Source organism: Strix uralensis, chromosome 4, assembly GCF_047716275.1.
Source record: "Strix uralensis isolate ZFMK-TIS-50842 chromosome 4, bStrUra1, whole genome shotgun sequence".
In the NCBI taxonomy this organism is placed as follows: domain Eukaryota; kingdom Metazoa; phylum Chordata; class Aves; order Strigiformes; family Strigidae; genus Strix; species Strix uralensis.
The window spans coordinates 132,069,898-132,082,683 of record NC_133975.1 but is presented as its reverse complement, the minus strand read 5'-3'; positions in this window follow the sequence as shown (position 1 = coordinate 132,082,683).

The following is a 12,786-nucleotide window of genomic DNA, read 5'->3' as shown; positions in this document are numbered from 1 at the left end:
GGAAAGGACCTCAAAGCCCGTCCAGTGCCACCTCCTTCCACTAGCCCAGGTTGCCCAAAGCCCCGTCCAACCTGGCCTTGAACCCTTCCAGGGAGGGGGCAGCCACAGCTTCTCTGGGCAACCTGTGCCAGGGCCTCACCACCCTCACAGGGAAGGATTTCTACTTATTATAAGAAGTTCCATGTCCTTCTGGTGTTGGTATCCCCAGAGCTGGACCCAGCACTGCAGGGGGGTCTCACAGAGCGGAGCAGAGGGGGAGAATCCCCCCCTCGCCCTGCTGCCCACACTGCTCTGGGTGCAGCCCAGCACACGGGTGGCTTTCTGGGCTGCCAGTGCACATTGCTGGCTCATGGTCAGTTTTCTACCCACCGTCATCCCCAAGTCCTTCTCCTTGGGGCTGCTCTCCAGCCACTTCTCGCCCAGCCTGGATTTGTACTTGGGATTGCCCAGACCCATGGGCAGGACCTTGCCCTTGGCCTTGTTGAATTCCATGAGGTTTGCAGGTCCCCCCTCTCCAGCCTGTCCAGGTCCCTCAGGATGGCACATCCCTTCCCTCCAGCGTGTCCCTGCACCACACAGCTCGGTGTCGGTGGGGAATTTACTGAGGGTGCCTCGATCCCACTGTCCGTGTCATTAATGACGATATTAAACAGTCCTGGTCCCAACCCCGACCCCTGAGGACACCACTCGTCACCACTCTCCACTTGGACATCGAGCTGCTGACCACAACTCTTCTAGTGCGACCGTCCAGCCAATTCCTCACCCACCGAGTGCTCCATCCATCAAACCCATGTTTCTCCAATTTAGAGACAAGGATGTCGTGTGGGACAGTGTCACATGCTTCGCACCAGTCCAGGTAGATGACATCAGTTAATCTTCCCTCATCCACCAGCGCTGTAACCCCATCGTAGAAGGCCACCAAACTCCTCAGGTACAGCTTGCCCTCGGTGAAGCCATGCTGGTGAAGGCATCAGCTGGGCTGGCTCTGCTGGTGTCTGCCACCGGCCTTGGCTCTGGGGGCTCTGAGGGAAGTCGTGGGGCTGGTAGCACTGTCGGTGGGGCGGGCAATTGGAGAAGGGGAAAATGAAAGAAGAGCATGAAAAAATTAGAACAGGAATGGCAGGAAAAGGCTGTGTTCATGTTTTACGTTAGTTGTTACGTGTCTGATGGTGGTTTGTATACAACTGACTGTCCGTACAGCTGGTGCAGGCTCAGCCTGGCAAGCACAGCGCTGGTAAGCTGAAAGTAGGAGAGCAATCCGTTTCATACACTGTAACGTTATCAGTTCTTAAGTGTGTATTGCACTGTAATGGTTCAGCTCCTCTTAAAAAGAAAAAAAAAGTTCAACCCACAATATATTCCTTATCTCTAATGTATCTTATTGCTGCCATAGTTTCTTAAATATTGATCAGATCAGCTTTTGCCTAAGTAATCAAAAGCAAAGAAAATTTGTTTTGCTCCAGTTACTTGCAGAAGCTATCCTACTTTTTCTTTCTTTCAGAAAAAAAAAAAAAAGTAGAATGCAGCGAGAGTTGTGTGAGTGGTAGTTCCTTCGTTCTAGTAAAAGATAGGTTTGTGAGATTTGGGGGTGTAGTTTAGGTAGTTGTATGTTATATACTTATTATAAACTTTGGTAACAGGGCAAAGCAAGCCCCCTTTAGTACATACTACCAGCTGCCAGTGGAGCTTCCTAAATAGCATTTCTTGAATAATTTTTAAACTCGTTTCCTGATTCTTTGTTCCATAAAGAACAGGTTGATTATATAGAGAAGAAAGACTAATCCAGACTAAGTACAAAAAGCTGTTAAGGTAAAAGGAATGAACTTGGTTTTCACTGGGGAGTGTGAGTTTGGGTACTGAGTGTAGTTGGAACAGCAGCTGTGTACACAGGACAGCTTATTCTGCAGGGGAGCAGGTACCTCTGGAGGCAGGTTTCCAGTGGAAACACAGTGTGTGCTGCTGAACGTGAGGCACTGCTTAGAGCCACGTAAACTGAGGTAGAGATGTGACCAGCAGACCTGCCTCTGTTAGCTGCTTGCTTTGGGCCTCTTAGAGCTGATTCACCAACCACTACGGTCATAGATACCTGTATGGAAAGGAATGCCAAGCCTGCCTGAAAAACTCTAAAATGTTATTCTCCTGACTGGTCTCATAGAAGCTATTTTGGCAGCACCTGCAAAAATACAAGACATAAAGTCTGTGTTGCAGATTGCATGTAAAGGCCAATGATCTCAGAGCCAGGTCCATAGTGTGTGGTAAAACTGAAAATAAACCCCTCGCATGTTGTTTGGCTGAAGGGTACATGGTTTTTCACATCTTTTTTTCAGGGAAATACTTAAGGTTTTCTTGGTTTTGGGGGGGTCCTTTTAACAAGTACTGTCAGTGAAGCAATCCTGTAAATTATACATACATATAAGAAGTATAGAGGCATACGAATACATGTTTGGAGTCCTCTGAGTGGTTTTACCTTATTGCAGTCTGGCAATCACTCTTCTGTATAATGTTTTTGTCCTGGGGGGATGCCTAATAAATGAAAGACCAAGGGGACAAACAGATTCTGTTAGTCCTTTGTCATCTGTGGCACCCATGAGAGAATGCCAAATGTTCTGTGTTCCCAAAACAAGGTTCCAATGGGAGAAATAGAGCAAAGGGAGGGAGCTTGTTTAAAATTAAATATCTTTTACTGTATCCTATTTAGCCAAGATAGATTACTGCTGATAATTAAAGAAATGTCTTCTTGCCCTCAGGGTTTCCATTCTGTATTCCTGTAGTTATTGTGAAGCTCTGTGAAGAAGCTTAGTCTTCTATTGCTCCTTTCCTTTCTGGAGCTATTTTTCTGGTAGCTCAGTAATTACGTTGGTCATATCTACACATCTGCCTCGCTGACTGTTGTGTGACTTACTGGTGATACCCTTACTGTGCTTTACCCAGTTTTTTATGACAGGTGTACTCCCATTTCTGTGAGAAAAATAATTATCTTAATTTCCCATACTTTTTTATCATTCAGTTTCTCCTTCATTTGGATTTTTGAGATCTTAAATCAATTAATTGTACAGCTAAAAAATACCTTACTGCTTCCTTTGTTGGGGGGGCCAGAAAAAAATACTCATACATTTCATATATGTATGTGTATAGGTATATACAAGATGGTTTATTACTGGCTTTAAAATGCAGAAATACAGAATAATCTCCATTAAACCTATTTAAACCTTTTCCTGCTACAAATTACAGAGACACTTCAGTGCATCTCAGATCTCTAGCCTATGTTTTACGTTCCTGGTTCCTTTGTAGGATGATCTTGGGGCAGCTGAGTGAATCAGTTACAGTAAAGCTCTTAGCTGGGGAATCTTTACCTAAGCTTGCTTCAGTTGCCAGAGGGCTGGCAGGTATTCAGTGAATTAACAGTCAGTCCTGAAGATAAAAATGATCCTGTGGTTAGGCAGGCAAGTATGCCCTGTGACAGCTTCGTGCTGTCCCCTGCCGGCTTCTGGCAGAGCTCAGCAAATGTCCTAAAGCATCATTTTCATGGGCAGGCTCGTACAGAAAATATTGCGTTTTCTGAGAGCCAGATTAGTAAAAGGTCCCAAATACTCGTGAGACCTGCTGGAGTCAACAGAGGTGGCTGAGCCGGAGGGACAGCGTGGCCTGGGGAATGCGGCCAAGTCCTCACTCAGAACTCTGCTCCTTCTGCCTCTGCTCCTGTACCTCTCCAGTCCTGGCCACAGCAGGTCTTCTCTCCTCAAAGTGAGGATGAGGAGGTTTCTTACAGCTTTTTTGATGACCTTAATGGAAATTTTGGAGACACTTATGTTTTCAATTACATTAGAGAAGTGATAGCCTTTAATTACATTAGAGAAGCGATAGCCTATGCCGATCACTTGCTGCAGTTACCAGAAGAAATTTTGATGGTGATAATTGGATTCCATCCTCCTGTAGAAAAAACTTGTGCCTTGCCACCTGCTGTCTTGGAAAATACACAGCTGACCATCCCCTTTTGTGGTGAAAAAGCACCTGCAGTGGCTGAGCACTGCCCGTGCCCAGCTCAGAAAGGACATCACTTCTGCCAGCGCAGGAGTCTGCCTTAATCAGCGGAGGCAGAGGGTGCCATTTTTTCCCAGCCTGCTAACTGTGACCAAGGATTCCCTCTGGCCTGGGGGCCTGCCTGAAGCATCTCAAATGCTCAAAGATTTCCAGGAGCAACACTTGAAAACATGGGTATTGTGACTGGATGGGGGCGTAGTGAGGGAGTTATGCATTTCCTGCTTGCTGCTCTGGTTCTTGAATGCCTTTGGCCCCATCAAACTTGCTCATGTTCCTGTGTGCTCCCTGCTGGGAGAAATTTCTGTGGTATTTTGTACTCCATTTTCCAAAGTTAGGGAACTTCTTTCTCGCCCAGGGAAAAAGAGCTTTATGTTCTGAGCTGACTTTTCACAAAACCCATTTACCAGCTGGTCCTCTCAACACCAGCCAGAATTAATAAATTAGTGGGACTATTCAGGATAGTTAAGCATAAGTTTAACCACTCATAAGATTAGAGGGAAGGGTGGAAGTCTGTGGCATAGCCTGAACACATTGTTCATGCAACTTTTCATACGTTGACTGTGACTCGCAGGCTGAGGCCTTGCTCAGTCACTTCCCTGGCGTTGGAGCAGAGCAGTGTGAAGCTCTGCCACAGGACCAGTTTTAAACAACCAGAGTAACTGTTGCCCAAGACTTGCAAAAGCATCATGATTTTCAGTTGGTCCCATCCCTGGGTGTGAGAACCATCACAGATTTTAATTTTCAGAGACGTGAGCCTCTCTTGTTCAGAGTGGGACACCGGTAAAGTGTCTCAAGATGGATCCAGTGCAAAACTTGCAACAGGAGAGAGCTCTTAGGATATTTTTAAGCATTTATCTTTTGTTTCAGATTTAAAGGTCTCATTTAACAAATATTTTTAAGAACATTTCTGGTTCCTGAACCCCTAGCTATACCTGTATCCTCTCTCTGTCATATGCTAACAGTCAGTTGGTTTGGTTATTGGTCAGACTTCCTAGATAAAGGCCTTGCTCTAAATTGACTGAATTAGATCAGATTTGAAGTTTCAGTTAAACTATTTTTATTGTTTCCACTTTAGGAGTAGGCAACCATTCCCGTCCTTACCATGCGTGCTTGCCTGTATTTCACATTGTGGTTGGAATGTCTTTATTACATTCCACCTTCACGCTGGCTGTTTCCTGTGCTGATTGACATTTTGGCCTGCTCTTCTTGCTTCTGGCCTTGCTAATTGGATTTCTGTGAACTCTTCTCCTGCTGATTTAGCAATGGTGCTCAGAGCCATGTGCCTTGCGCTTTTCTCTAGGGCTTTTATTTTTGTTTCTGTTTATTCAGCATATCAATATCACCTATTGCAGTGCCATGTCCCTTAGTAACCAGTCGCTCCTTTTCATTGTTATTGCACTGAGTAATCTGGTCTTTAATGAGAGTCTCTTAATAGCCCCGTTCATCTTTTTAAAGTTCCTCTACTGTTTTCCTGTCATGTTGTGGTGTATTTGTTACCGGGTTTGGGAAGCTCAAAAGAAAAATGGAAACAGAACAAAGCCATGCTTCCCTGGAAGATGTCATGGCTGGGCTTGGCTCACTGGTTCCATAAAGCCAGTGAGATACCCTGCAACCCCAGGGAGGAATCCCAGCTGAGCTGTGGGCAGTTGGGAACAGACTTTGGCAGAGGCCAAAGATAGCCAAGGGCAAAATTAGGACCTGAGGTCTGAGCAAGAGGAAGCTGGAGGAGCCAAAGGCAGAAGCATGATCACAACCCTGGGTAGAATGTCAGGAGATTGAAGAACCTCTAATTTAAGGTAAATGCCAAGACAAGGAGCCAGAAGGACTGGTACAAGGTCAGTGGGCTGACCAGGAACAAAAAGCACAATGCTGAGCAGAAAGGAAAGAGGCAAAGTGCAGGCACTGAGGAGTGGCTGAGTGGCACGCTGAGCACTTTGACTGTCTCATCATACATGACGGGCTGTGCATCAGACTCAGGCTTGGGATTTTGAGATGCTGTCCTTCTTTGTCAGTAGAGCAAAGGCCTGAAAAAGTGGAGAAGGGCTGGGATGCAACTGAGATACAGAAAAGAGAAAGGACTGGACCAGATAAAGTACCTTGCAAACAGATTGGAACAGAAGTGCAGCCAACCTTCAGACATACCAAATTACTCCTCATCCCTCTGAGCAAGGACATTTGTAGAAGCCATTTCATCTATTAAGTGAACTCTTAGCAGAGGAGATGGGGTTGGTTCTGTTTAATTCTAAGTTTCCAGTGATAATTACCTTTCAGGGCTATGATGAAACAAGCACTCACAAAGGAATAAAAAGAGAGGATAAAAAGAATTACAGGCCTCTGATGATACTGCCAGGAAGCGGGAGTGGGGCATGCGGAAGGGGAGATGGAAGAGGAGCTCCATGTCCCTGGGCGGTTCCCTCCATGGTGCATAGCAAAGGCCAGAGAGCTGTATCTGTATGTTCTCTAATGATACTTGTTCTCTAATGACCTTGCCCTTCTCAGTACATTTCAGCTTTGTTCTCTACCCTTTTCCCTTCCTAATTTCTGCTTTCATTTTTTAGAGGTCAGAGGGAACTTGTGGTGCCTGGAATGGCCTATACTTCCCTGTTTTGCCCACCAGTGGGATCTAACTTTTAGCACAGAAGTTTCCACTGTGGCACGGGGATTATGTTTCTGTGTTTGGCACGATGGCCGTGGCACCAATCCTCATCGACTGATATGATGATTTGTTTGGATTGCTTCAGTGTTTCACCCTTTCACGCCTTTCCCATCAACACTTCCTTTTACAAATCTTTGTTCCCTTTCCCACTGCACATGCAGGCCTGAACAGCTCACGTCAAAGGGGGTTCCTCCCTCTTCCTTTTCCCTTCCCTTTTTTTTGTTCACCTGTATCTTTTGTCTCCCAAGTACATGAGTTTTCTAAGGCTGTGGCAGTCCCTGCAGGTAGAAGTTGCCAGTGTGACACCCACAGAGCCTTTTCTCTAGGTTTCCTCTGTAGCCGAAGGAGAGGCAATGTGAAGCCACGTGAATGTAGATACCTGAACGCCTCTTTTTTTCCACTGGGTGTGTAGAGATGATCAGTGCAGGTGCAAAAGTCTGTGCTGCAGATGGCTGGGGTTAGACAAAGTGAGTTCCTACCTACGTGTGCCCAACGGGGAGCCTGCCTCGGCTGGAGTGTTCACAGCTGTGTTACTGGCCTTGCCTTGCTCCAGCAGGAAGAACCACGTCACAAATCTCGGAGCGAAGCAATAGCACAGGCTGATTTGATGGCAGGGTCACACTGAGGTAAGACACATGTTTCTGCCTTAGCCTTGGCATCGCTTTTACCAGGTTGTTGTAGTTGGTGTTACCTGCGGCGTGTGTATCACTTCACTAGTTTTCTCTGGTGAATCACCACAGGAATACTGATAGAGGAACAAATGTGACCTCCAGAGCAGTGCTCAGGATAGCTGGGATGACACGACAGATAAGCTAAAGAGCTCTTAACATTGTAAATACTCTTGTTTCAGGACATCTGCTCAGCAAACAAGGGGTTAGGAGAGAATGCCTCCTCAGGAATGCGAGAGCACACTTGTTTTATTTTTATAATTGTTTCTAACACAGAGTCACGGGTCAGGATGCTTGTGCCAGGCACTGTACGAAAGGGCTCTAGAGGCTGTAAGCCACGTATAGGACAGAAGACAGTAGGTGGATGGGATGGAGTTGAGGAATGCAACGAGACAGCGCTGGTCAGGGTGGTGAGCACTGCTTTCAGCTTCCCCACAGTCTAGATATAAAGGTTTTGGGCTGGTTTCATGAGGAGACAAGATGTGCTGGTGTGCTGTGTCTCTACAGCCGTGTTGCTGTTCCATCCCTTGCTCCCCCCGTACTCCTGGCCAGAGGCTTTTGTTTCGTTGGCTCATGTCAGGCACAGTTGACGGAGAAGCTCAAGTTTGGAGGGAAATAGTGACCAGATGGGGGGAAAAGACCCACTTCTGACCCATTTGTCTTAGTATTAGGTAGATGCCCATCTACTGTCTGATCTGCAAGCCAGCAACACAGAAATGGCAGTTGAGTCTGGGGTTGTGAGTGAGACCGCTGTTGGCAGAGGTAGGCGAGGACCAAGGGCAGAAGCGGTGGGGTGCCAGCAGATGCCTGCTGCAGGCAGCAGGGAATTGCTGGGGGCAAGTGGATTTTAGCTCAGGTGACAGTGAGAACCAGATAGGGAAGACGGAAAGGAGGAGGAAGTAGGAACGCGGGAATGTTTGTGGAGCTATGGAGAGGTACATGCTGTGATTCAACACCTGCGAAACTCAAGTGCTCAAGGTTTTTGTGGCTTAGGAGCAGGCTCAGGAGGGAGGTACTTGGTAGTGTGGCAATTTATAGCTTCTTACAGATGAAGCAAAAACACTTAAAGCCTAAAATTGCTTTTGTTAAGTGTGCTAATTAAAATTTCCAAGGCCTATTCATTGCCATGATAGAAAAGTATCCAGTATGGACTCTGATCCGTTTTTGTTCAGTGCGTTGAGATCCCATTAATGTGCTAAATGTCTTCAGCTACAGTATTAAGCTGCTAACGTGCTAATTTGGCTAAGCATGTTTTAAAAAAAGTTTAAAACCAAATTAATGCTGTTTTTCAAACATTATCAAGATACTTGTTTTAAATTCTAAAAGGAGCTACTTCATAATTTGTTTTACAAAGATACATTTGAATGATGTATAAGAAAGGAGTGTTTCTTAGACCTTTGTAACATTTTGCGTGAGGTATAAGAAGAGACTTTAAAATATTTTATTGCTTAGAGATTATCTACTTCATACAACCTTTCAAAATTGGATTTTGTCAGAAACGGTCCCACTGTCTTGGGTGTAGAGGCAAAAATAGCTAAGCTGTAGGATCAGCCACTAAATGCCAAGTGTTTCCTTTCAAGCTCTGCTGGGCCGCGCAAAGTCTCCCCAGATCAGTACAGATTGCGCGTTCCTCCCCAATGCCACACATGGTACGTGCACTGCTAGGGGGGCTCCTCACGTGAGAGAGTATTTTCTTCTGCATTCGGGTGGAACGGCCGGGCTGACAAGGGTTTCCAGAGAGGAGGCACTGAGGAAGGAAAAGCGCTGCGTTTTGCTGAAGCGGGATCGATGAGCGATGCCGGAGCAGCGCGGCGGAGGGCCCATCTCCACGAGATGGCAGGAGCTGCCTTCCGTGCTCCGCCGGCGCTGGAGCGGGGCTCTGGACACACAGCTCTGCCTCCAACGTACTTCTGCTAAAAACGCAGTTACTCATAACGCTTACGACGTTTAGCATTTAAATATGCCCCCACCTGTGATTCTTAGAAACACAAGCATGAGCGAGGGTTCAGGAAAATGTGTTGTGTGGTGCACAGCTAAGCTAAGTTCATCTTGGATTTGGAAGCTGTGCCTCCTCTCCACACTCGGTTCTGCCGCTGCCTACGGCCGCTCTCACAGATCCTGGGACGAGAGAGAAGTATTTTGGCTATCCAGTCTGAATTTTGCTGTCATGCAGGCCATAGGAACTACTTTCCCCCTTACTTTCAGTTGGACCCCACTGGCTTTTAGGAGAGCTCAGCACCTCTGTGGAATGATTTCTGATCTGATTAAGAAACCAATCACAATCCTTGCTAAGTTGTTGCAATGACTGTCACCTCAGTGTTAAAATTATGTACTTTACCTCCTACCTGAAATTGTTTCACTTTAGTTTCCAGTCTTGCTTTCTCGGCTGGAATGAAGAGCAGTCTAATGCTAGAAACTTTCAGACCGTGCAGGTGGTGAAGAGGTCACATCCTTTCGCTCTGTGAAATGAAATATGAAAAGCTTCTCTCATCTTCCCATGCAAGGCAGGTTTTCCAGATCTCAGATCTTCCTGTTCCTTTTACAGAGGCCACTTGGAGATTGATTCCTGGGTCTCCAGCCCCTTCATAAAAGCTGATCCCTTCCTTAGTCTTAGTTCTCCTGCCTGTGCATCCGAGGTTCACCCCTTAGACACCTGAGCTTACCCCTCAGCAGCTTCCCTTGGGGTCAGCCATAGCCTTTCCTTAGGAATAGGTACCATAAAGGACTCCTGAATAGTTGCTTTCAGTCCTACCCCTCTATTGTCATAAGCTGAGCTCATTTTTTAACTAGTTGCTTATTTTCCTATTGCCAGACTGTTGCTACTGGGGTGTATTCCTCAATATTTTCTTCTCTAGTGGTTAGACACTGCCTTCTTGTTTCCGGTGTATTCGTAGCTAATTGCTAACTCTTGGTTCTTGTGCTGTTCACTGAATTCTCTCCTTTCCCTGGTGTGTCCCTAGAGAGCAGTCACGCTTTGCCTCAGCCTTTGTCTCAGCTGGAGGCGCTGAGCCGTGTCACTTTGCTGCCGCTTCTAGAGCGGTTTGTCTCCAAGTTTGTGTTTCTGAAGCAGGTGGTCAGAGCTACTCAGGTCTTCTCTAACGAGATCAGCGCTTCGCTTGCACAGGAGCAGCAGGAATTTCATGTCCTTACTGGGAGCATCTTTCTTCACGTGTCCTCAGATGCTTGATAGGAGAATTTCCAATTTGGTTAATAATTGCAATTCTGGCATAAGGTGTTTCTATAAGGCATTTGGCTTATTCAGATCTAGTTTTTATAAAATCCAATCAATTTTGCAACATCCTGGTGATTAATGCTGCCATCCGAACTCTGTCCCTATCGGCCTGTGTCGGGTCTGGCACGTTAACCATTCTGGAGCTTTCGGGGCCATCCAGCTCGCCCCTTTCAATCCCATGATTACAGCCCTCTGCTTCGCCAGGCCCCCACTCCTCTGTCCTTTCCTGAGGGTGCCAAGATTTGGTAAACATTTATGTAATTAGCCAAGGAACTGCTTTTAAAAACTCACAAAAATGGCTTAAACATGTCTTGAAAATTGTCTGTGATTAGCTTCAGTTATGGCTGGTTAATAATCTGCTTAGTTAAACAGCCATTGTTGAATAGAAAATACCTTGTTATTACTGTAAAAAGTGTCTTTACAAGCACAAAAGATAAATATTTGTTGAATGCTTTCTCTAGCACTAATAGTTACTCTATCCATTCCCAATAACAGATGTAAGCTATTACAATAATTTCTCCTGTTATTGTTCTTTTAAAACATCCTTGTTGTCCTTTCCTTGTTGGTAAGAATTTATTTTTACTTGTGTCTGTAACTTTCCTTATCCTTTGTGTTTATTTCATAAGTGATCACTTCAAGTAATCTCCATGGATTGCACGGAACTATGTCTGATTTTTATTTAGGAGGGACAGAGTTATTATGCCTGTCATTAGGAAACAGCACATTGTGATTATAGAGTTTGACATTATTTCCATGAGAGGTGAGATGGCTTCACAGTGTCATAACCTGTCCCAAGATTTTGCAAGAGGTTATGCAAAAGTAATGTAGAAGTTTAAAAATTCTTGTGGCTTATAATTAGGGCTGTCTTACAGAAACCGAGTTTTGCTGTGATAGTAATTTCCTAGCAGTGTTGTTTGTATTGCAACATTGCCATTCATGGAAGAGGAATAACCTCACAAGTAACAAATATATCAAAATGTGTCTGAAGAAGTCTGTGACCTAAAAAGTTTCAAACTAGGACAGTGATTTGGGCAGATCCTCTGTGTTTTTCCTGGTTTGGTCTTTTTTCCAAGATACCTGCTTAGGCCAGCTTCAGAGCCAGGGTGCTGAGCTCCACAAACCTTTGATTCTTGGATTCTCTTGTACTAAAGGTGGTTTGTTCTAAATGCTGAACAAAGATCAGTAAGTGAATTCCTGGTCCAAAGGGTTTCCAGCCTTGTTGAATCAAAAAGGAGAAGAAACTACAGCCCCCATCTTACAGGTGGGTTTGGGGGACTGATGTGAGGCTGTGCCAGAGCCTTGGGCCGGTGTTTTAGGAGGGCCCCAGCAGCGGGGCAGTGCAGAGATGCGTGTGGGGCAGTGCCCGTGCCCTGCCTGCAGCCGTTAGCGGGTGTCCAGGTACAAGTACGCGCCAAGGGGAGCGCGCAGCGATGCTGCCCTGCTGCGGTCCCAGGGCACAGGGCCCTTCCCTGTCCAGAACCTGCCCTGAAGTGCGTTTCTCTTTTCATTAGTGGCGCAGGCCAGGGCACTAGTTAGACTACAGAAACCTCAGAGAGAAGATTACAGTTATGGCATGGTTTTATGTGTTTTTTCCCTTGAGAAATACCCATCCAGAAGATGTTTTAAGTGTGAGGTGCTTTCAGAAGAAGATCTTTTGTGTGAGCGGTGTAACAACATTGCCGTGTTCACTTCGCTTCTGCCCGGGAGCCACGTGGAATTGCTTTGCAGTGACACTGAGAAGCACTTACCACGGAGCTGCATTTTTCACTGCTGATGAGGGCAGAGAGGGGTGTCTGTGATCACACGGTCTAGTCTCTTCTCTGATTAAGTCCATTCTTCTGTTCCACTTTATCCATTTAGAAATGCATCCGATCAATCTAAGATCACCCCTGATGAGACCAGTCCAAAGAGGAGTCATCAGGGCCAACCTGCTGACACCCCTGGTACAGTGGTGGTGGCTGCTGGGGGGTGTGGGAGGATGGGCAACAGAGAGCAGCCCAGTTCTCTACCCCACAGAGTATTTCCCCTTGGTGCTGTAAGAGTAGAGCCTGGGGACAGGGGTGGCCAAAGTTCAACCTGCAGGACGATGCTCATGTTCTTGACTCCATCACATCCATGGTTCTGCTGCTCCAGCAACTACTTGTGTTGTGCTGTTCCCCCCCCCCCCCCATAAATTTTTCCTGTTTCTT